The sequence below is a fragment of the Crassostrea angulata genome, chromosome 2, assembly GCF_025612915.1.
Source record: "Crassostrea angulata isolate pt1a10 chromosome 2, ASM2561291v2, whole genome shotgun sequence".
NCBI classification, from domain to species: Eukaryota; Metazoa; Mollusca; class Bivalvia; order Ostreida; family Ostreidae; genus Magallana; species Magallana angulata.
The window spans coordinates 44,958,631-44,981,060 of record NC_069112.1 but is presented as its reverse complement, the minus strand read 5'-3'; the positions used below and the strand labels follow the sequence as shown (position 1 = coordinate 44,981,060).

Sequence of the window (22,430 nt, the reverse complement as noted above, 5' to 3'; positions counted from 1 at the left end):
GAACGGATAATTAGATGATCACCTAGCTAAAGTTTATTTCAATTAAATGCAGATTTTACATGTAAGGACCTGAAAATGATAACTTTATGATTATTCAAAGAATTTAATTTCAAGAGTTATCCCGCTTTTCACAATGATCGATAATCACTATAGCGAAGTTTCTTGAATGATAAATGCGTCCTTTCTTACATATCATTTTTTAAAGATTTTCTTAAAAAAAATAAAAGATATATTTGGATATAAAGTTCTGAAGGTATCTTTCTTTGGATATTTAAAGATCTTACAAGTTCATAGATGGAAAAATGTTAATAACATATGTTCTTATTTTATATAATACAGAATCTTTGAGAAACAAAAATAAGAATTAAAAGTGGGGCTTAAAGGGCTGTCAAAAATCCCTTCCTTTTTGTTGAAAACAAAAACAGTTCTAGTTGGTTTTATGTTACAATCCTAAGATTGTACACATTTAACTAACAGCTACTTTTTAAAAATTTGAATATACATTTTTTTAATGGAAATTACCAGAAGCAACACCAGTGCAGTTACACTTCCTCGAAAAAAATATTCATATACTCAAGTAAGTTAGAATTAAAGAGACAACAAAATTATTTTTCAGATTGTTCTGAAAAGATATATAAAATACGCTAGTCATTTAAATAAAAAGAAATGGACGATTCAAGATCATGAATTTGCTTTAGATTAACTGATTTATTCTCAGTTATTGCCTTAATATTAAACTAACGAACAAAACCCGTTGGCAATTACTTCGAGAATAGACCATAAACTATGGGACAAACACTTCCCACAGTTCCATGACAGTTTAAAAACTCTGATAGAAATGGACGATTCAAGATCATGAATTTGCTTTAGATTAACTGATTTATTCTCAGTTATTGCCTTAATATTAAACTAACGAACAAAACCCGTTGGCGATCACTTCGAGAATAGACCATAAACTGTGGGACAAACACTTCCAACAGTTCCATGACAGTTTAAAAACTCTGATAGAAATCTATTTTATTTATTACCTGGTGTGAAACTTTATCAGAATCATTACAGGTACTTAACGATGATTTATTATTGTTTACAAAACACCTAAAGCTAACGTTATCATCTTTTATTATATCTAATCCTTCTCAACTCCACTTGATGACCATGATACGCATTAAATATTAATTGATTTATGACGGGGGGGGGGGCAGGTACAGCAGGGTAGCTGATTGCCTGGTTCTTTTTACCTTGTTTTGTTTTAATGTTTATTAAAAGATATACACAGCAGACATGATTGTCATAAAAACAATGATAAAATAGGTTTCAGTATCTAGCATGGACAATTGTACAGGCCCGACTAACCGTTACTTTTATAAAAAAAAAATTAAAATACTGGAAGCCTGGTGAACCAATACGGTTGCACCTCTAGGACTCAAGAAAAAAAACATGTTGTTCGTGTTCAGCTAAGTGAAATTAAAACGAACAACAATGTGCTATTTAACCTGACTCATACCTGCCAGTAACATTGCCATCCTGTAATGGCCCTAAAGCATTAAAAACGCAAAATGATCTTAAACGTAATAACATAGACAGACATGAAAGATTACTATTGAGTGTAAGTGCACGAGCTGATTAATTCTCATTGAATGCTATTTGTTGTTTTTCAACTGACAAGTACATTGTTTTGACCTTAATGAAAGATCATGCACAAGCATACGAAGACTTGTCACACTTTAACTACGGCGAATAATTCAGAAATAATTCTTGTTCACCCTCTTGTTTTTATTGTGCCAAACTTTACAGGTCGAAGCATTTGAATGATTTTGATTTTGTTAAATCGACGCTAGAAATCTTCGAAATGATATTTACATATTTTACTGTAAAAAACTAAGATCTATAACAGATAATGTTGTGTGATAACTTTAAAAAAAAGCCATTTTACTTACTGATTACACTCTTCATTTTTGCAAGAAATAAGCACTTATTCATGACAACAGATAAATTAGCATATAAACGAGGTGCATTATTTTTTTGCATTATACTTTATAATAATAATATTATCAATTATATTCAACATAGTTGATACTTGTAAAGATGCTCAGGTGTATTTTTTTCAAAAGACTCTTTTCCATATTACTTGCTCTGTAAGTATCTGAATTGAAGATTAATAATGCAATTAACACTATTGACACACTTTATGGATAACTTAATTCATAAGTAGTTGTAAATTCAATTTGCTCATTCTTCAGATCGCAATTTGGTGATTTATTTCATGAAAAGAAAAAGTAAAATAAAAAAAAATCAGTTATCAAACGGCAGCAATAAATTGCCTTTTTTGATAAAGTGAAATTGTAGTGAAAATATTAAGCATAAATGTACAAGTATTACAGCAACACAAAACTTAAAGCTCTAAAATAGCTGAAATAATAGATTATATATATTTTTTTCTAATTCAAAGATATACGGTATAAAAAAGTATTTCCTTAAAATACACTAAACATGTCTGAAGTATACCTTTTTAAAATGATGTATGATTTAGTTTCGAAAAAGACGAAACACGAACATCACCAATTCCACATAAATTGATTCATATCTGTGCTTCAGGTAATACATCAGCACTTGTTTAACTATTTCTCACCACAGATGGAAAACAATTAATAAACAGTTTGTATTTCTTATTACACAATTTAATATAGAAACTGGTTTTTTTTCTATTATTTTCTTTTAAAAACATCGTACGACATTTTATTCTTGAAAACATCTAACCCCAAACAGGTCTACTTTCAAAGGAACTTGTTTTCCGTTTGTTTGCTAATGGACTACGCAATTCTTATGAAACAACTGCATGTGCCTTGAAAGTAGTCCATTTAAAAAATGATCAGAACATCCCCACCCTCCCCCCACCCCCTTCCAAAAAAACTCCACACAAAACAAACAAACAAGCAATTAACAAAAAAGCAACAAAAAACAAACAAACAAACAAAGCCATTAAATATCCTTTTCAGTGGTACAAAACTTTTTAAACTGAGTAAAGGAAAATAAAAACATTAAGTCTAGGAAAACAGCAAAAGAAATATTGGAGTACATTTCATTACGTTCATTTTGTTTGCTCGATTGCCGGTGTGATTCATGTAACGTCAGTGATCTTTTGATTAAATTTGAATTAAAACCGCATCTCGTTTTGAACACTTTAAGAAAATCCTGACAGTGACACTCAAAGAGTCACGATCGGACCCCAAACATCAACACCAAACAGACGTTAAGGTAATAGTTCAACCTGTGGCCTAAAACTCTGCATCAGCATGTTAATCTTGGTCTGCTGAACGCTTAGTTTCTATTTTTTTTTTACCAAACAAAAATCAGTTATATTTAGACTTAATCTATATAAAGTGAAATCTGAAAGCGGCGTTTTATGATTATGGTTTCAATCAATAAGTTATGTTATTACATATATTTGCTAGCACTGTTCACTGTACTACCTTTAAGGATGTTGTTTACTCAGGGTTTGAGTTCTCAAATCCGGATTGTTAGATAGTCCAATTTCATGAGAAAAATTTGTTTTAAATACAAAAAGTATTTATGAAATAAATTATTATTGATATAACAATCAATATTTTTACTAAATAATGGAATTAGGCTCAGACAAAGTTTGACTTTAAGCAAAACAGAGGAAATTCGGACTAAATTTTTCAGATTTTGGCAGATTTTGTTTTCCACTTAAATATTTTTGGTAGTTCTGTAATATTTAAAGTTAAGATTTTATTTGTTAGTCTACATAATTTTGCTTATTTTTTGTTGGTTTTATCTTGCTTTTTCGTTTTGATAATCGAATGGCACACACTACAAAAATATTGAAAAATGCCTTAAAATGATAAAAGACACAATATCTCAAAATTTTGATCATTGACCTCATATAAATTTTATGCCAGCAGAGAAAGGTCAATATACTTCGTTTAATGCTATAAATGTTTTAGCATTATCATCATCCAGTTTTTTGTTATATTGAATCAAAAATGGGTAGTAATTTGAAAACTGATAGAGGAAATTCGGACTAGAATATCTATAAAAATTGTGATTGAAAACTTTATGCTTTGTATCTATTTAATGTCTCTACCATTCATAAACTGTATTTCATTTGTTAAAGAGTTAAGAAATTTGTATTATTTTCATAATTAAGAAAACCTCAATCATAGTGTAAAATTTTTATGGATTTTTCTTAAATTTTCAAAAAAAAGTACATGGCCATTAACTCAAAAAGTAGGTCATTGACCTACTTTTTTGAAAGTGAAGAATAACACTACCATGTAAGGTATACAACACACAATAGTTGGTTTTTCATTATCATCAGTGGATTTTTTTTTTCATTCTGAGTAAACGTCATCCTTAATGTACGCATTTTTTTTATATTCTACCATTTCTGAGTTCTGTCTTCTTTTTTGTTGCACTTGCAAGTTGATTGTATCCTTTTTAATAACTGTCCAATACACTAGTTGTAAAAACGTTATATGTCCAATTATGTATTTGCCTTGTACATGTAATAGAAACATTGATTTTTTCTGATGTCTCTGCTTTTACATATATGTTATCGCCTATTTTTATGCACACTTTTTTGTTTGTATTTTTCTTTTTTCTCATTTTTATCATTACTAGTTACTACAAATTATAATATTATAATAAGTATTATTATACATATTGTTACATTCTGGTCATATGTTTCATATATACATGTATGCATATAATTGTCAATATAATATCTATTGTAATATTATTTTCAATATTGTATGGCTCTAAATCTTGTATATTTGACCTTGTGTGTCGGTGAGGATTTATACAGGCATTGTCTGTTATTCCATCCGTTTATGTGATATATTGCATAATAAGATATTGTTTAAATAAAAATCCGGTCTAATATACTCCGATCCTCAGTCTCCAGATTTTTTTTTCATCTTAGAAAATGTTATATATCCTTAAAATTCTATAAATGAAATACTATGCAAGAACAAGAAAGCATATATTGACGCAAGTGTCAAATGGGCCGCAAAAAATATAATTGTTGTATGAATCATCATTGATTGTTTACATAAAACACACCAAAGAGAAGAAAATAACGAGTTGGTTTACTAATTGTCATGGTAAATTTTAATATATTTTCAGCAACACGTTTTGAAGTTTATATTTTACTATTATTATTAAGAATCGAGTTTGTTAGCATTTATAACGGTAATGTAATTGTAAGACCATTGCCATAGTATGAAGTATAGTAGAACACATTGATTTGTATGTATTCTAATACAAAGTTCAACTCATCAATTTTCTCTTGGAGATTATGTGTTTCAAAACATTTCTACTTTGTTTTGCATTGTATTGAATTAAACTAAATGCATTAGTTTATATGATTTCATGATAAAATAGAAACGAATTGTTTTAAAGGTACGTGTAAGATCATATGCTTATCCGGTTTAAACTGCACAATTTCAAGGGTAAAAGTTAAGCCAGATATTGTTTTTCCTAAATCGTATCTACACTTCAGTTGATGAAGATAATCATGGTTATTTAATTGCATGAGATTCTCAAAAATATTTTAATAAATAAGGTCAGCTCAAATTTTTAGGTCTTTCATATTTTGGTGGCATTATGTTCTACAATAAGTGAATAGATGGTGTATTGACAAGACAATAAGCAACCCAGAATTTTATTATACATAGAGTGCAAGGTGCAAGAAGCCCAACTCTATATCTCATAATTAATCTGCCAATTTTTAACCAGCCATTGTCAGTAATATTTAACACGAAAATTATAAGTCATACAAGAAAGACATGGCAGGCAATATTGGCTCAATAATTATATTTGTCATACTTCCTGACTCCCCAAAACAACCCGGAAGGCTAATTTATGTATAAACCTGTTGCCATACAAGGTAAGATCATAATTCCAGATCAAGCACATATGCAAGATCATAAAATTCTTCAGGCAACCATATTAAACAAATAAACAGACTTCCCGACTCCCAGCACAGAGACAAGGACTCAAGAAGTTTAAATAAATAAACTGGCTGCCGCACAAAATATGATCATAATTCAAGATCAAGCACAGATGCAAGATCATCAACATTCTATAGGCAACTATTTTAAATAAATAAACAGACTTCCCGACATGTTCTAAGGAGTCTTGCCTCACACTGTGCAACATGTAAAATTAATGATGCTCAGACAAGATGACTTGATTGACCCATGTAAATAACATACATGGCATGACTTAATGTGCCATAGTTATACACTAATTGTCAATGGGCCATTATAAATGCATTTCCATACTTAATAATTTGAAATAAACTAACCCAGTTGGCATCTAATATTGATACAATAATACTTATCTAGGAGAATGCACAATAACCGCATTCCTTATGCTTCTCCAATATTTTTTCATTGGCGAGGGGGGATCCCCGGGCTTCAGGCTTCTCAGCAGAGGGTTGGCGAGGTGCACGCCATCTCTGCCTAAGTGGGACATATCTAACCAAAATCCCCTGTGTCTCCAGTAGAAGATGTTGCTCAATGTCTGTGTTTTTTGTGTTAGGAGATCATTAACTTCCGTCACACTCTCGTTGTATCCCGGGGGATTCGCGGAAGGATCCCTTCGCAGAAGCTGACCGATGATCACCACTCTTGTCCCGAGGCCGTATATCAGGTACTCGGCGAAGGAAACAATGTTGGTTACAATTTGCTTATTTGGTATAAAACCAATGTCATTGCCACCTATTTGTATAAAAAACATATGAGGAGTCTCTGTAACGTCCCTTATCATTCGATGCAGGTCGTATGTTCGTAAACCTCATTTGGCACAAACCGAGATATTATACCGGTCATCGTTTAGATTTAGGTTTTGCAAATTCGGGTTAACGGTCATAAATTCTGCCAGCCTTCTGATGTATGAGTGTCCGAGGAGACAGACGTGTGTTTTTGTTGATTCGGGATCCACCCCTGCCATGTTAATTGAAGATATCAGTAGACTTATTTTCTTATTTCACTGCATGCGTTAATTTTGCACCTCGTATTGAAAAAAATTAATTAAAGCGGCAAAGGTTTTAGATTTCGAGAGTTCGATCCCGATCAAAATGAACTTGAAGATAATACAAACAATACCCAGAAATCGGAAGATTTGAAAAATTAAATAGCTAATTAGCGAAGAAAGTTTGTATATAAAACATTTTATGGAACATAAAATTTTATTTATATAAAATTTCATGTCATTCAGGTCTTTAGTATTTCGGGTCTTTAATATGTCCCGTATACCGATCCCGATACATATTGTTTTGAAAAGAATGAAAAACTCCGAAATTTATTATTTGTGTGTAACTCCGAAATTGAGTAGTTGTGTGTAATATTAACACTATGGCTAAATAAAAGGCATATTTAGGTTAGGAATAATAAATATTCGGATAATTCAGAATTACTGAGCATTGCTGAGGATCAGAGATAGTTAAGTTTTTTTTTCTTGACTGAACAATACCTTTAAAGGTGTATAAAGGTGTAAAACGGATGATTTCATCATTCCATGATAAACATGTGATATTTAATGGCAAAAATGTTGTAATTGTATCGAGTGTTTGAATAAAAGCAGTTTATCAAACAGTATCATCAATCGACAACTTTAAATGACAGCGTTGATTTCATTTGTAATGAACTAACAAAAAGTGTGTTTTTTTCTTTATCAAATACTTCAATGATTTTGGTATACCGCTATTGCAGTGATTATTACGTTATGTCGTGAAAAAATCATAAATAATACCTACTGTCATTTAGATCTAACAAAAGTGGCTAACTGTACAGAAAGAAAGACCATTATTGTTCTTTTTCCAACACATTCGAAAAGAAAATTTAAAAAACTATCAATTCTAGATCTGAGTTTATATATTATGTATAAAATGGATTAATGAATAATATGACAAAAACTTTCAAAGAAGCATCGAGTTGCCCGAAAATCCGTAAGCTTCGTAGTCTGTTATTCCGGCAAACATCAGACCGAAACGTTGTCCGTTCACCGTGGATGCCGTAAGCTCACCTTCCGGAACACGTATTGATCTAACGTTGTAGGTATCGTTACCAGCGGATACATCTTCTTCAAAAACTATATCGCCAGTGTTTATAAGCGCGCCGTTGATGCGTAAGGATTCTTTTTCGGAACTCTCAATCATTATAGACACATAGTTATGGTCATATCCAGCAGGTACGACTATTTTATAGTAATCAAGGTATTGGTTCAGTCCTGGAACGATTGTCATTGATGGGTCACCTAAGGTGGAACTTGTTGATTGTAAACCAAACGCTGTAACCAAAACAGGTGTCTCTGAATTGATAAAACATGTCTGACTGCTAGATATTTTAGTGTCAAAAGAATCAGATTTGTATAAAGACAATGTTCGAGTAACTCTACCGATCATGTAGGTAATGTTTGCGTTTTCTATTGCTGTAATACGTATAAGTGTGTCCCTGTCATTCATATTCGGAGGTACGATATATGTATCGTCAACACTGTCAGTTGGCGGTAACTGTTCAATCAGATGATCACAAGCACCGATACCTTCAAGCTGGTTGCAGTCATTACCTGAAAATGCTGCGATAGGAACAGATGATTCAATGATTGTTCCTGTTAAATCCGTACTGTGTTCAATCTGATACGTTTCAAAGCGTTCGAGCGTAAAGTTAAACATGTCACCGTTGTAAAATGTGCTGCCTCCAATGTTCAAAGGCAAATTGTGTTTCATCTTGAAAGTAACTGAAATAGTCGTGTTATCCTCAATTGCAGACAATGCAAGCTGACTGTACGTAGAACTGACTGGTTCTGATGATGTAACGATATACTTGGTCGATAATTTATGCAGTGGTATATGCGTAGTGCTCCCGACAGATGCAGAACCATCAATATGATTTTTGAGAAAATGTTAAGAAATAAAACCAATAACGAAATTTTTAATCCTTAATGATACATTAATATAACTGCTTAGGGTTGTTAAACTGATAAAACATTCATCAAGGGCTACACAAATGTTTTTACATTATATTTTAAAGAAAAAAAAAGTTAGTCTAACATTGATTAAGTAGTTATCAACAAATTGTTATTCTATAAGTAACAATAAATGAGCATTATTTAGAAAAAAAGTGTATAGCATTGAGTTTTTACCAATGGTAATATTTTGTCCAGATATTGGATTAGGTGTTGTAGGTATCTGCAAGTCAACAGTTGGATCTGGCGCTGTACAAAAAAAAATGGCTTAACAATTAGAACAGTTCATCTAACTGGCTTTCATATTGTTCAGCAGGGTCTTTCATGTTGTACATACCTGTTTCGTTCGTTTTAAGAAGGAATGCCGCAGCAAGGGCAACTGCAGAAACGAGCAAAAGACCAAGCATCAGAGCAACCGGCCATCTTCTCCGCTTTGAGTTTTCGACCTCTGGGATGATGACAATGTCTGATTTAATGATATACTGAAACCAAAACAGAATATCATGTTTACATTGTTGCTGTAAGCATTCTATATGTAATGAATTAAAACTGGTCTGGCGGCAAGCACGATTTATGATAAGATGGAATGAATAATTTATCAGAATATTATAATTCATGTTCGAATGTGTTTTAAATTTTAAGACGTGTTGGTTCTCACAGCAGTGAACATTATTGACTGTATTTTACTAAAGTAATATACACGTTTTATGCGCAGTCATTTTACGGTCAGTTCTGTATCAAAATGTTATCAATTGGCGTGCAACAAAAAGCAACGACATTTTAACTTTACTTATGAAAATTTTAACATGTAACTGCTACATATAACATAAGTTGTTTACTTTAAATGCGATATGGTTAGTTGTAATTCAGTACTAATGTATTGTATAAACACAGTTCATAAAGTCACATTTATTGATAAAATAATTGTTTATCGTTTCAAGAATTTTACAATATATTTCGCCTTACGTGATTTGTAACTTCCAATTCAATTTAAGGACTGATATTTACCTGTTTAATATGACCTTTTAAAATTGATATTTTGGGTTGGATATAAAACATACAGCATAAAATAAAATACAAAAAGATACATATGATATACTTAATGCGTATTGCATATTGTTTAAATTCAACAAGCACAATTCCTTTCAACAGTGAGCAAAGCCTTATCGACAAAGAATTTTGGAGAAAAAAAACAAATAAACGATCATTGATTTGGTCCCTGCATTATACAATTGTTTGGGTGATGATCTTAAAATAAAAAAAAAATATGATATACCTGATACGGTGGTATCAAATCTAAACGTAACATTAAATTGAAAGTGTTTGTTGAAAAAACAAACTCAAATATATGCTTTGGTTTAACGTTCGTAATACAATTATCTGAAAACAACTTATTTACGGAACATATATATTATAGTTATACTTATATACCTTAAAGTTCTTTGGAGTTGATGACTTCTTTACTGGCAATTCATACAGAAATTCACTGTTCTAGAAATAATTGATAATACATTTTTTTTAATAATCCGTGTAAACGGTTTTTCGCTTTATTCATTGTCTTTATAACAACAATCTTATTATTGATAATGGCAAAAGTGATAAAATAATATTTAGGTTTAATGTTCATGATAAATAAAACACACACACTTACAGCTCTATTTTTGAAAATTGACCCGAGTCCCATTCTTTGTTTTCAATATACACTGTACGTATTTGTAAAAACAAGGCAAAAATACAACCCTGTCAAATATCAGAGCCCAAAATATGAACTATAGTTCGATATATGTAAGGGAAAGATAACGCAGCGTCTTTTTTATACTTGACATATCAGGAAGCATTCCTAATTGGTCAATTATTTTTAGCAGCCAGTTAAGTTGAACCAACATTTGAATGATATATTGATTTTAACTACTGGCTTTGATGTTACTCCTTTAAATACAATTGTTTCTATTAGTTTCTTTTAATGAGGCGATTTATGCAAAGTTTACTTTGTTACATAAGAATTGCTTGATCCAAAAACCTTTGTAATTATTTTTCCTTAGCAGCAGCTTTAAAATTATATATTTTAAACTAAACTACATACAAGTACATTTAAAATGTTATCTACAAAAATAATCCAGTTTATATATTACAGTAAATAAATGATAAAAATAGCATGTTAAAAAAATATGCTGTATTATAATCTGAAAAAAATATGCAATGAATGCTTTTTGTGTAGTTATTTGCCCCCCCCCCCCCCCCCTCAAAAAAAAAAGAAAAGAAAAAAAAGGGAAACAAAGCAAACAAACAACACAAAAACAAAAAACTAAACAAATACGAAAACATGAATTTAAAAGACAAACATAAGTAAAGACAAACATTGCAAAAACGAAATAAAATCCATGAATAAAAAAATAACACTAGCTGCAAACCCCAACATAACTGATGAAATTAGAAGGTTCTATCAGATAATAAAACATTATATCATTACTTTGTACCAGAAGATACATTATTATGTAAATACCTTTGATAATCCTACTGCATTTAGAAGATACGTATAGCTTGATTGATTTACAGCAAAACAAATACTAACGTAATACTTTAAAAACGCTTGAATCTCTAAACTTGATATATCTTTCATGGTTTTGTCCTCCCTAAAAATATACGAGTTCCAAAATCGATATCCCCTTTCAGTTAATCCGTATAACCATTTAAAATGCAATGTTTATAAGAGTTTTAAAAATCTCTTCAGTCATCGCATTTAAAGAGAGAAAAAGAGGCGCTTATAGATAAGTTAAGGATAAACAAATATTTTAAAGCTATTAAGCTTTTTTGGCAATATGATTTCATCAAAATGTATAATCGTCACTACAATTTCACTTCAGATGTGTTCATTTACTTTTGAAAACCCCCAAAAAAGTCTTCGATCAATTCACATTTACCTTCTTCGTAAAATTCCAATTTCAAATAGTAAAGCTTTCAAAATCATCCTGTCTGTCGGACATCCCCTTACTCCGCAAACGATTTCTGAATCTGGGAATGGTACTCTGTATGCAACTACAAGCAACCCTTACACATCAAATTTTGTATACTTTAAAAGAATTTCTCTTGATCAAACAATCATTTGTATATTAGAATTTCCTCATTTCCCATTTAGCACAAATACATTAAAATTACTCCTTATACTCACCAAATTTTGATGAAAATTACTTGTCAAAACAGTTACTTCTTTTGGCTCTTTCATTGTCGCCCATATTTTATGATTTTTTAGCTTTGAGGGTTGACATTCCTTAACATTTCATAGTTTAATATGTCATATCCACCTACTTTCGCGTTATTTTAACCCCTATACCTCACAATTTTACCGTGTAAAGTCAACACAATAGTCATGCCGCAAGTTTCGCAATATTGCTTCTGATTCATATGTACTTAACATTAGGGGCCTACATATTGCATACAGATTTCAACAAGAAATGTCACTTTAACTGATGATCATCATTAAAATCATTTCATGAATTTTAGCAACACTTATAACCCTTCAAGTACAGCTACTCTCAGTTTAACAAATATATTTACGGGTACTTTATCCTAAATTGTCCTTTGCTACCTTAGGGTTAACTTGTTTGTAATATGGTTCCTTTTTTATTTTTATTTTAACTTCATTTAATAAATGATGACGGTACTGAAAATATAATGATTGCACTTTACGTTGAACTTAAAAGTCAAAAAGCTGACCAAAGGCTGGGGATTTAATTTTTTTTTACTATTCTAAAAATAATCTGGTTGGTCTCTTTTGATCATTTTTGCAATATATATTATTTTCCTTTATGACATTACCTTTTAAATAAAAGACAGACGTAGCAATGCACAAAGCTCATGATTGTAATTCAAAATTGATTCAGTTCGTTTTATATCATAGTATCAACACAATCTATATATAATGTTTACAATCAGTGTATATTTCCCCTTATGTCTGCATTGGAAATCTGCGACGTTCAATTTCCCATGAATACACTTTACTAATTCATGCGCAATAAATTATGCACAACAAAATTTATCGTTTTAAGAATATCAAGTTTTTTTAAACAATCAATACGCCTCGTCAATTTTTAAACGGCAGACATCAAAGCGAAACGTTCTCTTGATACAGTTGATGCCATCAGTTGTTCATCTTCTGTAACAACACGATCTAGCGTTTTATGTTACGTTACATGCATCAGTTGATACACTTTCTTCAAAGACAACATTGTCCATATTTATTGTTGTGCTATTTTTCAGAATGAATCTTTTGAAAAATATTTCATCATTATGGCCACATTCAGGATGCATTCTTTTAAAGTCTTTGATGTAGTTAGGATTGCTAAAGTGATAATCATTTAATTTTAGTAGTATATGATGTGCAACAATGATAAATTCAAACCTCACATTGAACTGAGAGTGTCTCATGAAACAGATAACTGAGATATTTACTTTATCGAAAATAAGTTAACTTACGTAATTCATCTGAAAACATGAAAACGTATTTATAAATCATAGTTATAATTATAAACATTGATATTCTTTGGATATTATGACATATTTAATGGAAGTTCTTATATACTATGCAGATATAATTGATAAACAGTTTTTATAATAATCTACGTAAACATTATTTCACTTTGAACACTGGTCTTTCAAACAATAATGGTAATAAAGATAATGGCAACCATGATAACGGTATATATTAAAAAAAAACACGTTCAGCTGTTTTTGAAAACCGAATCTAATTCTCATTTTTTTGGCTGTTTTTAATGTTACTACATATATAAATTCAAAAAATACAAATTTAAAATATAATTTTGTGAATTATCCCAACTTTCAGTCCCCCCAAAAATCAATATACATGTGTATGCAATGAAAAGATAACGCTAATTCTTTGTATACTTGACATATCAGGAAGATTGTTTAACTACCAAGTATACCAAGCAATATATCTTTATCAGCCAGTATAATAACACAAAACTCTGCTTGATATATTGACTTTAAACTTCTGAGGCTTGAAGGACAATTGGTTCTTTTAGTTTCGTTTAAAAACCACACCAAACAGAGTTTATCTTATTAGTGCATGCTTTATGTGTAGGGGCGGCCTGGGCTTTAAGTGTCCAATTATTTTCTTTTCTTATACCAGGAAGTACAACTAATTATTTATCTCTTTTCAATTTCAAGGGTTAAATAAAAGGCGTATACATGTAGTTTGATTGATTAATATGAACAATCAAAGATCAAATATGAATAATGAACAAGATAAGTGAAAAATATTTCATGGTTTTAACTTTCAAAAAAACGTACGAGTTCCAAAATCGTTATTTTTTTTTTTTTTCATTTCCCAGCTATCTCAATTTCCATTTGTATGCAATGTCTAGAAAAGTTTTACATTGCACTTCAACTATTTTGTTAAAAAAAAAATGAAAAGGTGTTTGGTGATAGGTTTTAAAAAAACAAATCATAAAAAGCCATCAAGCTTTTTTTCCCTTTCAAATATCGTTTTCGAATGTTTCTACCTTAATAATTCTAAAAATATAAAAAACTAGAGAAACATTGGATCAGAAAGAAAAAGTTGCTTTATATTGATAACCTTCTTGTATTGATTTTCATATCTCTCTCCCTTTTAAGATGGGGTAACGTGACCCTATACTAATTTATTTCAGTCGAAGTCTCAAACAAGAAGCCGCTTGCAGAACACATGAAATGAGTCTACGATTTAGACAACAGTGCAAGAAGCTTTCACGCATTTCAATATTTTTTTTTAACCCACTCCCCCACCCCCTAAAAAAACACATACACACATTTAATTTTCTTTGTCCTCTTTATATTATCCACCTTCAGGCTTCTTGAAAAAAAAAGAATACCGATCAAATTATTTTTGCTCAGGTTTAATAGTTTTGGCGATTTGTTGGATAAGTTACGTAACTGAATGCACAATGTGCTTGTCAATTCAGTAAGTGGACGAGTTCATTAAAAAGGGTTGAAAGTTCAAACAAAAGTCAAGTTCACAGCGCAGTCTGTCATATTTGTAAATTTGTAAAATTTTTGTAAACCATCTACCGAACTTCATGCACGGGCTTAAAATCTGAACGGGGTATACACAGCTGTCTATTATATTAAAAAGTGTGTTCATTCTTTCTCTTTCAAAAACTTCCAGTCTACTTGTAGTGTGGCGGCTGTTCATCTCTCAAAGATTTAGACATAAAAAATAAAAATAAGTTTAAATTTACCTTCCAGTTCATTGAATCTTAAATTTAACTGAGTTCAAATTTTGAACAATGCATTTTAAGAATCAATATATACAATATGTTTTGAGTGATCGATACATCAAACAATATACAATCTTTTAGACTAAAAACAAAGTTAGATGTTTTTGTTCATGTTATTCATCCAGTTTGGAATTTTTACATATTTAGTTTTACTTGTTATAAGACATAACCTTATACTTTACTGCCGTACTTTATAACCTATAAAACCGGTCTCATCCATGAATAAAATAAGTTCTCCATCAATATCTTTATGGATATCAACAGAAACGCACCTGATCTTCCTCAAATTGCTGAATATCTCACTCCAACAATTAGACTGATGAGTTCCGATATAGTTCGGAGGTCGTTTATTTTATTGTTTGATTTATTTATTTATTTTGTTTAAGTTTTTATTTTTTTTAAATGTTGTTCTTGAAATTAAATGCTGTTATGTCAATTTTCTAGATTGATAAAGGCCGGAATTTAATAAAGAAAAATAAACAAAATATCAGACAAAAAATCGCATCTTAACATAGATTGAAAGTCCCATTTCAAATTCATATTTTTAAAGCACATTAGAATAAAACGTTGATAATTACAAATTCAAACTTTCAAGAACCCATCTTTCACTACTCTCAGTTCTTTGATATTTGAACCAACCTTACGTGGTTCTCCGATTATAAGGCCCTTAAAGTGACGGATAAAACAGGCTAAATATCAGTTGTTAAGTACATAAGACAACATACGTATATTACATAAATGGGGAAAAAGGATACAAATATAACTAAGGTTACCCGGCCCCAGGGCCATAAAACTGAGATTATCTCTCTTTTACAAAAGGAATATATATGGAAAAGTGAGACTGAGATCAAAAGTGAGCTCGTCTAAATTTTATGGCCCTGGAGCCCGTAATATGGTTTTAAATTAATTTTATTTTTTTTTATATTCGGCGAAAGTAAGACTTGAACTTCACACGTGATACTTTATTATGCACTTTATTTGAATTTGGTAATTTGTGAATTCTGAAAATCCGACACCTACACCCGAGTTATCCAAAACCTAATCCAATTATGTACAAATGGTATAAAGAAGAATTGTACAGAATAGTCATTAGCACTTTAATGATGACTGACAGACGAAATTCACACAGCTAACATTTTAATTAATGACTTAGACTAAATGATTCTGATTGGTCTGTCATATTTGCAATCAATTGATTTACGTAGGTGACATTACCTTTTAAATAAAACGCAGACTTTTCAATACAATATGATAGGACTTTAGCAATAAAGTCATTCAGTCATTTTTTTCCAGATCTTGCCAAGGTAAACATTCAGTTGAAAGAGTGGTTTGTATTCATTCTTTAAAAATAACTCAAAGGCTGCTGAAATGCGGAAAATTAATGTTCCATAAAATATAGTCCATTTTTTTTATCCAATCAGTAGTCGTTAAATACTGTGATAAGTAATGTCTTTAATCGGTAAGAATTCATAAAGTTCAGAGTAACATGAATTGTTAACTGACGGCTTAAGGAACCGTAAACAAATGCGAATTTATGATTGGCACACAATTGTAGTCAGCCAATGAAAAACAGTGGGTTATGTTCTTACTTAGTTATGTAAATAAAAACGATATTTTTTCTAATAAAAATAAAAAAAATCATTATCGGTTAAAAACAAATCATCTTTATTCCATATATTTTTCATTTTTTTCGTAGTCCATTTTTTCGTGATTTTTTAAGCATACACCTAAAGGGATTGAACACTACGGAAAATTAAACTGCTCCGATCATTAACGCTTACTCATACGTGATTTTTTAACCGAATAATGTTGTCATTTTTATTTACTTCCTAGCTATCTCTGTTATCAATTTTGACCTCTCTCAAAATATATCAAGTGCACTTTTCAAGTCATAGGATCGGCACACGGCTTGAGATATTTATTGATTACTCTCATTAATTGATTATGATTGGTCTGTGAATAAGAATTTCTCCACAACTAGATTTTCCTTGACGACAAAACCTTATAAATGAAATGCAGAAATAGCAATTCAACAATAGGGCAATTCAGAAATTGCTTCAGTCATTTTAAATTTGAATAGCAATTCAAAACGATTTAGAACCCATGTTGCTTATGTGATAAGGTAAAGCTATGCATTACAGGATAAAATAACAGGTCATTTAAAGTACTTAATATCAAACATAACGGGAGTCTTTTGAAAAGATAAATAGCTTTAGAACTGGTGGGACATCAACATCACATAAACGATTTGCGCCCCCCCCCCCCCTTTCCCTTAAAAACGATAGATATTAAAAAAAAAAAACATGTAATATGTATGTAACAAAGATTTGCTCAATTCTAAAACAATGCTTTATTGTAAAATTTGTAAAAAAAAAATTAAAAAAAAAAATATTGCTTATTTGTGTTGTTTCTCTTTTGTTCCTTGTAGTTTTTTGATGTATTTACTTTTCTTTTTTTCTTTTTTTATAAATTTTAATTTTTAGATATTTTTTTCTGTAGGCTGAATGTACGTTTTATGCATAGGTGCCCCTCCCTCTTATAAGGTGTGTACATGTAATTACCCATCCCCATTGATATGTTTGACCACATGCTTTATACAAAGAATTTTTAACTGTTTATTTGCTCTCATATGTATTTCTTATTTACAAAATATCGTAGCTGTAAAAGAAATCCGTCATTCCTTTTCACGATTGAATCGATTTGACAGTATGAAACTACCATTCCCTTATCTAAGCTATTAAAAAAAATAGGAAAAACAAACTAGCGGAGAAATCTCGCAGTTTAAACTAAAATATCGTGTACTTCTTACGCATGCATGTAGCAGAAAGTACATATGTATGGCCAACTTCTATGTACCACGAGAAACATAGCGCAAATGATATGGACGCGTGTGATTGTGGGGTTTTTTGTTTGTTTGACAAAGCGTGCGCGATACTTAAAACGAATATACAAACTCAACGTATGAAAAAAATATACATTAAGGCAAAACATCTGTTTAAATGAACATTTGTCTTTTGTTTATGTAACCAAATAGTCATCAGTAAAAAGCTATGAAAAATAGACATTAGATCAAACTGGATCAATAATGTAAGACCAAACCATATTTCTTAAAATCAAATAAAGCTCTATTAAACATATTTCGTTCAGGAAGCGTTTATGAATTCTTAACAGCTTTAAAGTTTCTGGAAAAAAACATTTTAGGGACAGACCATTGATCTCCTTAAACTAAGTTATAATTGTAGCACAGATAAAAAACAATAAAAATATTATACTAGAAATCTTTTCTTCTAAATTACTTATCAAAGTTATCTCCATTTACAGAAAGAAACGATCGAATATTAAATGTTTTAGTCCCTTGAAAACTGTAATATTGTAATATACGATTTAAATGGTAATCATGTACATTTTTGTTTCTATAGTCTATCATAAATTCTAAAAAAAATGTTTAAACAAAAAAATTAAAAAAGCCTTACTGCACATGATAAATTACTTTTTGTGAATTGAGATACTATACACGACACGTTTAATAAAGAAGCATAGAGTTGCAAGAAAATCCGTATGCCTCGTAATAAGCAACTCCAGCAAACACCAAACCGAGGCATTCTCCGTTCACCGTAGAGGCCGTGAGTTCTCCCTCCACAACACGTATTGATCGGACGGTGTACGTAACGTTACCATACGAGACATTTTCTTCAAAAACTACATCGCCTGCGTTTATAACTGTGCTATTTATACGTAGCGAGTCTTTTGAAAAATGCTTCATCATAATAGATACATAATTATGATCGTATCCAGAAGGCACGACAATCTTATAATAATCGAGATACTGGTTCAATCCAGGGATGATTGTCATAGAGGGATCGCCCAACGTTGAACTTCTTGATTTTAATCCAAATGTTGTTACTAACAAGGGTACATCCGATTCTATACAGGTCTGGCTGCTTGAAATTCTGGTGTTGAAAAAAATAAATTTCATCAAGGTTAATGTCTGACTAACACTGCCGATTTTATATGTCATGTTCGAGTTTTCTATCGCTGTTATGCGAATGATAGTGTCTCGTTCATCTGAATTTGGGGGTACTAAGTATGTTTTGTCAACACTTGCAATCGGTGGTAGTTGTTCAATAAGATGATCACATGCGCCTGAACCCCCAAGGTAAACACAGTCATTGCCAGAAAATGCTGCTATTGGGACCGACGATTCAATAAACGTTTCAAAGCGATTAAGCGAGAGATTGAACATGTCGCCGCTGTGAAATGTTTTTCCGTCAATTATGAGAGGCACATTTCCTTTCATCTTAAAGGTTATTGATATCGTGGAGTTATCTTCAATTGCTGACACTGCAACCTGACTGGTCCGAGTCGCTTCTGGTTTAGCCGATATCACAACATATCTGGTCGACAGTTTATGCAATGGTGTATGGGTTGTACTTCCGACAGTGCCATATGCATCATCGTGACTAATAACAAAAACTTCACTGGAAGTTTCAATCAAGACTGACTTTACTTCCTTCCGAAAGCTCTGAAGTTCAAACTCAGATGGAAGTATTATATGCTGACTTGATGGTATATTGACATTTCTATCAATTTGGCTCTTTTTTGACGCGTCTAAATGTGGAGATGTTGTTATGTTCATGTCAACTCCGTTTTCGGAAGTTACATATATATATTTTGTCGTCAATTGGATATTTTTGGTAAATAAAACTATAAAACCCTTTCCTCTGCTTCCTGCAAAAATTAAGCATACATATTATATTTTATTAAAAAAAATATATATCGCGCCAAACACTAAGTTATCATTTCTCTAAGCACATAGAATTTAGAATATTTATATTTTATATTACATATAATTAGCGTATTTTAGGACTTTGTTTTTTTTGGAGGCGTATTAATCTTATTAGAATAACATCTTTTGTTTCATGATTCAGTTGTATTTCTAAGAAAATGTTATACAACCAAACAAAAAAGAATTTGTTATCATTTGGAGTTACAGTTGATTATAACAACCAATCTTTAATTTATAGATGTTTGAAGGGTTTCTTTTTTTGCTAAATTCCAAATCCGTTTCCAAAAAAACCAGTATACTAAAATAAGCTATGTGCTGATCATTTAAAATTTGTTTTATTAACAGAAAGACATAACGTTACCTCATAAAAAAGTGTTTAGTAATGTATATTTACCAATGGTCATATTTTGACTAGATATAGGATACGGGGTTGATTCTATCGGTGAGATAACCGTTGGATCTGGTCCTTTAAAATCAAATCGTTACAATTCAGCAAGCTGTAAAAACCGTCAACAAAGCCTTGCATTTTTCCCGTTTGTCATACATTTGTCAATCACTTTGAAGATCATTCAACAATAAATTAGATTTAAGGATTGCTATTCAATTTTTTAAAACAATGATGCATTTACAGAGACTTGGAAGTAAAAAAAATGGGCATCACAAATATAAGTTGCCTTGTTTAATACAATCAGTATCTTTTTGGATATACTGATACGTGTAACACTAGTTTAACTCGTATCATTGGTATACAAACCATTGCCTTTTGTTTGAAGAAAGGAATACCGTAGCAAGGGCAGCTGCAGAAACGAGCAAGAGACCAATTACTAGACCAATTGGCCATATTCTCCTGTTAGAGTCTTCAACTTCTGGGATAATGACAATGTCAGTTTTAATTATATACTGAAATCAAAACAGGCAGACCGTCATTAATGTAAGCAAATACAGTCTGACGGACATTTAGCAATGGCAAGTATTCAATCATACAATTAAATTTTTTGATAAAAAAAAATGTCATAAAATGATTACAATACAAATCGCCAAGCTTTACATTGCTTGGTTAAATTATTTTATGATGAACACTTTTGCCTCTTTGATATATTAGAGAATATTATTCAGCAAAGAGCTATAAAAATAATTTATACCCAAAATTTGAAAAGCCAGCATTTGTTTCTTGATTTTAAATTACAGCTCTTGTCAAATATTTTTTTGTATTACGTTTTAACAAAATATTTAATACAAATAGATAAATAAAAAAAGGCATGAAAAATCAACACTTCGTAAATCTCAGTTTCTGGCTATAGGCATACATGTAGTTCTGTGCTTTCCGATTATTTTTTAGATCGTCATTCACAATTTTAGTCTTTGGTCAACATCCCCGAAAAGTTAAGTGTTATTCATGTATCCACAATATTTTAAGACGAGTATTGACGACAAAATACCCCTCTGCAAATGTCATTATCTGAAACATGGAAGTGACTTAATCACTGACAATATTGCAATATGGTTGACGAAATTATCTATCAAATCTGAAAATTTCATGAAAATTGGAAGAGCAGTTTTCAAGTTTCTTTCGGTTGCATCATAAAAGACTGATCGCATTGATTGGAAAATATTTCGAAAACAACGAACTCAAACATTTTCTAAGAGTTAACTTGCGTTATACATGTATGCATCTGAAAACCCAACTACTTATTTACGATCATTGTATAACACCTTAAAGTTCTTTGGAGTCGAAGACTTTTTTAATGGTAGTTCATACAGGAACTTGTTGTGCTAAAACAAAAACATAAACAGAATATATGTAAACTTTTTTTCATTTTTAAAAGGTTTTTCAGAGCATAAATATCATAAAAGATGATTACAAAGGTAATAAAGGAATATAAACTAACAACTTTCAGCTCTACTCGTGAAAAATGACCCGAGTCCCATTCTTGTCGTGTTTAAAAGTAAAGGCAAAATTGCAACCTTGTTATAATACCACAGCCTTCAGCCAAAAAGCGAAATAATTTCCGATGTATGCAATGAAAAAATAACACAATTTCTTTATATACTTGACATATCAGGAAGCATGCCTTACATGTCATGTGCCAGGTAATATATTTTTAGCAGCCAATTAAATTGAACCAGACTTTGCCTGATATATCAATTCCCTGATATATTGAGTTTTTTTTTCTTCCTGAGTTTTAAGACTCCCCTCATTAGAAATGCTTCTAATTTTATCTGTTAAATATTTTTAATGTTTTTTTTTTAAATAATAACATTTGTATTTTCAGATGACGGTTTAATTTCAAATTTTTAAGAACGTGTAACAAATTTGTATTGTGCTATAATGTTATCATCAGCTTAAAAGTACATCACACAAAAACACGTAAAAGTAAACT

General features: G+C 30.9%; 2 pseudogenes; both read right to left on the bottom strand.

Moving 5' to 3' along the window:
- Window positions 1-6,246: 6,246 nt before the first annotated feature.
- On the bottom strand, window positions 6,247-10,675 carry LOC128171306 (uncharacterized; annotated as a pseudogene).
- An 8,079-nt stretch (window positions 10,676-18,754) lies between these two features.
- Window positions 18,755-21,978, bottom strand: LOC128171309 (uncharacterized; annotated as a pseudogene).
- Window positions 21,979-22,430: the final 452 nt, after the last annotated feature.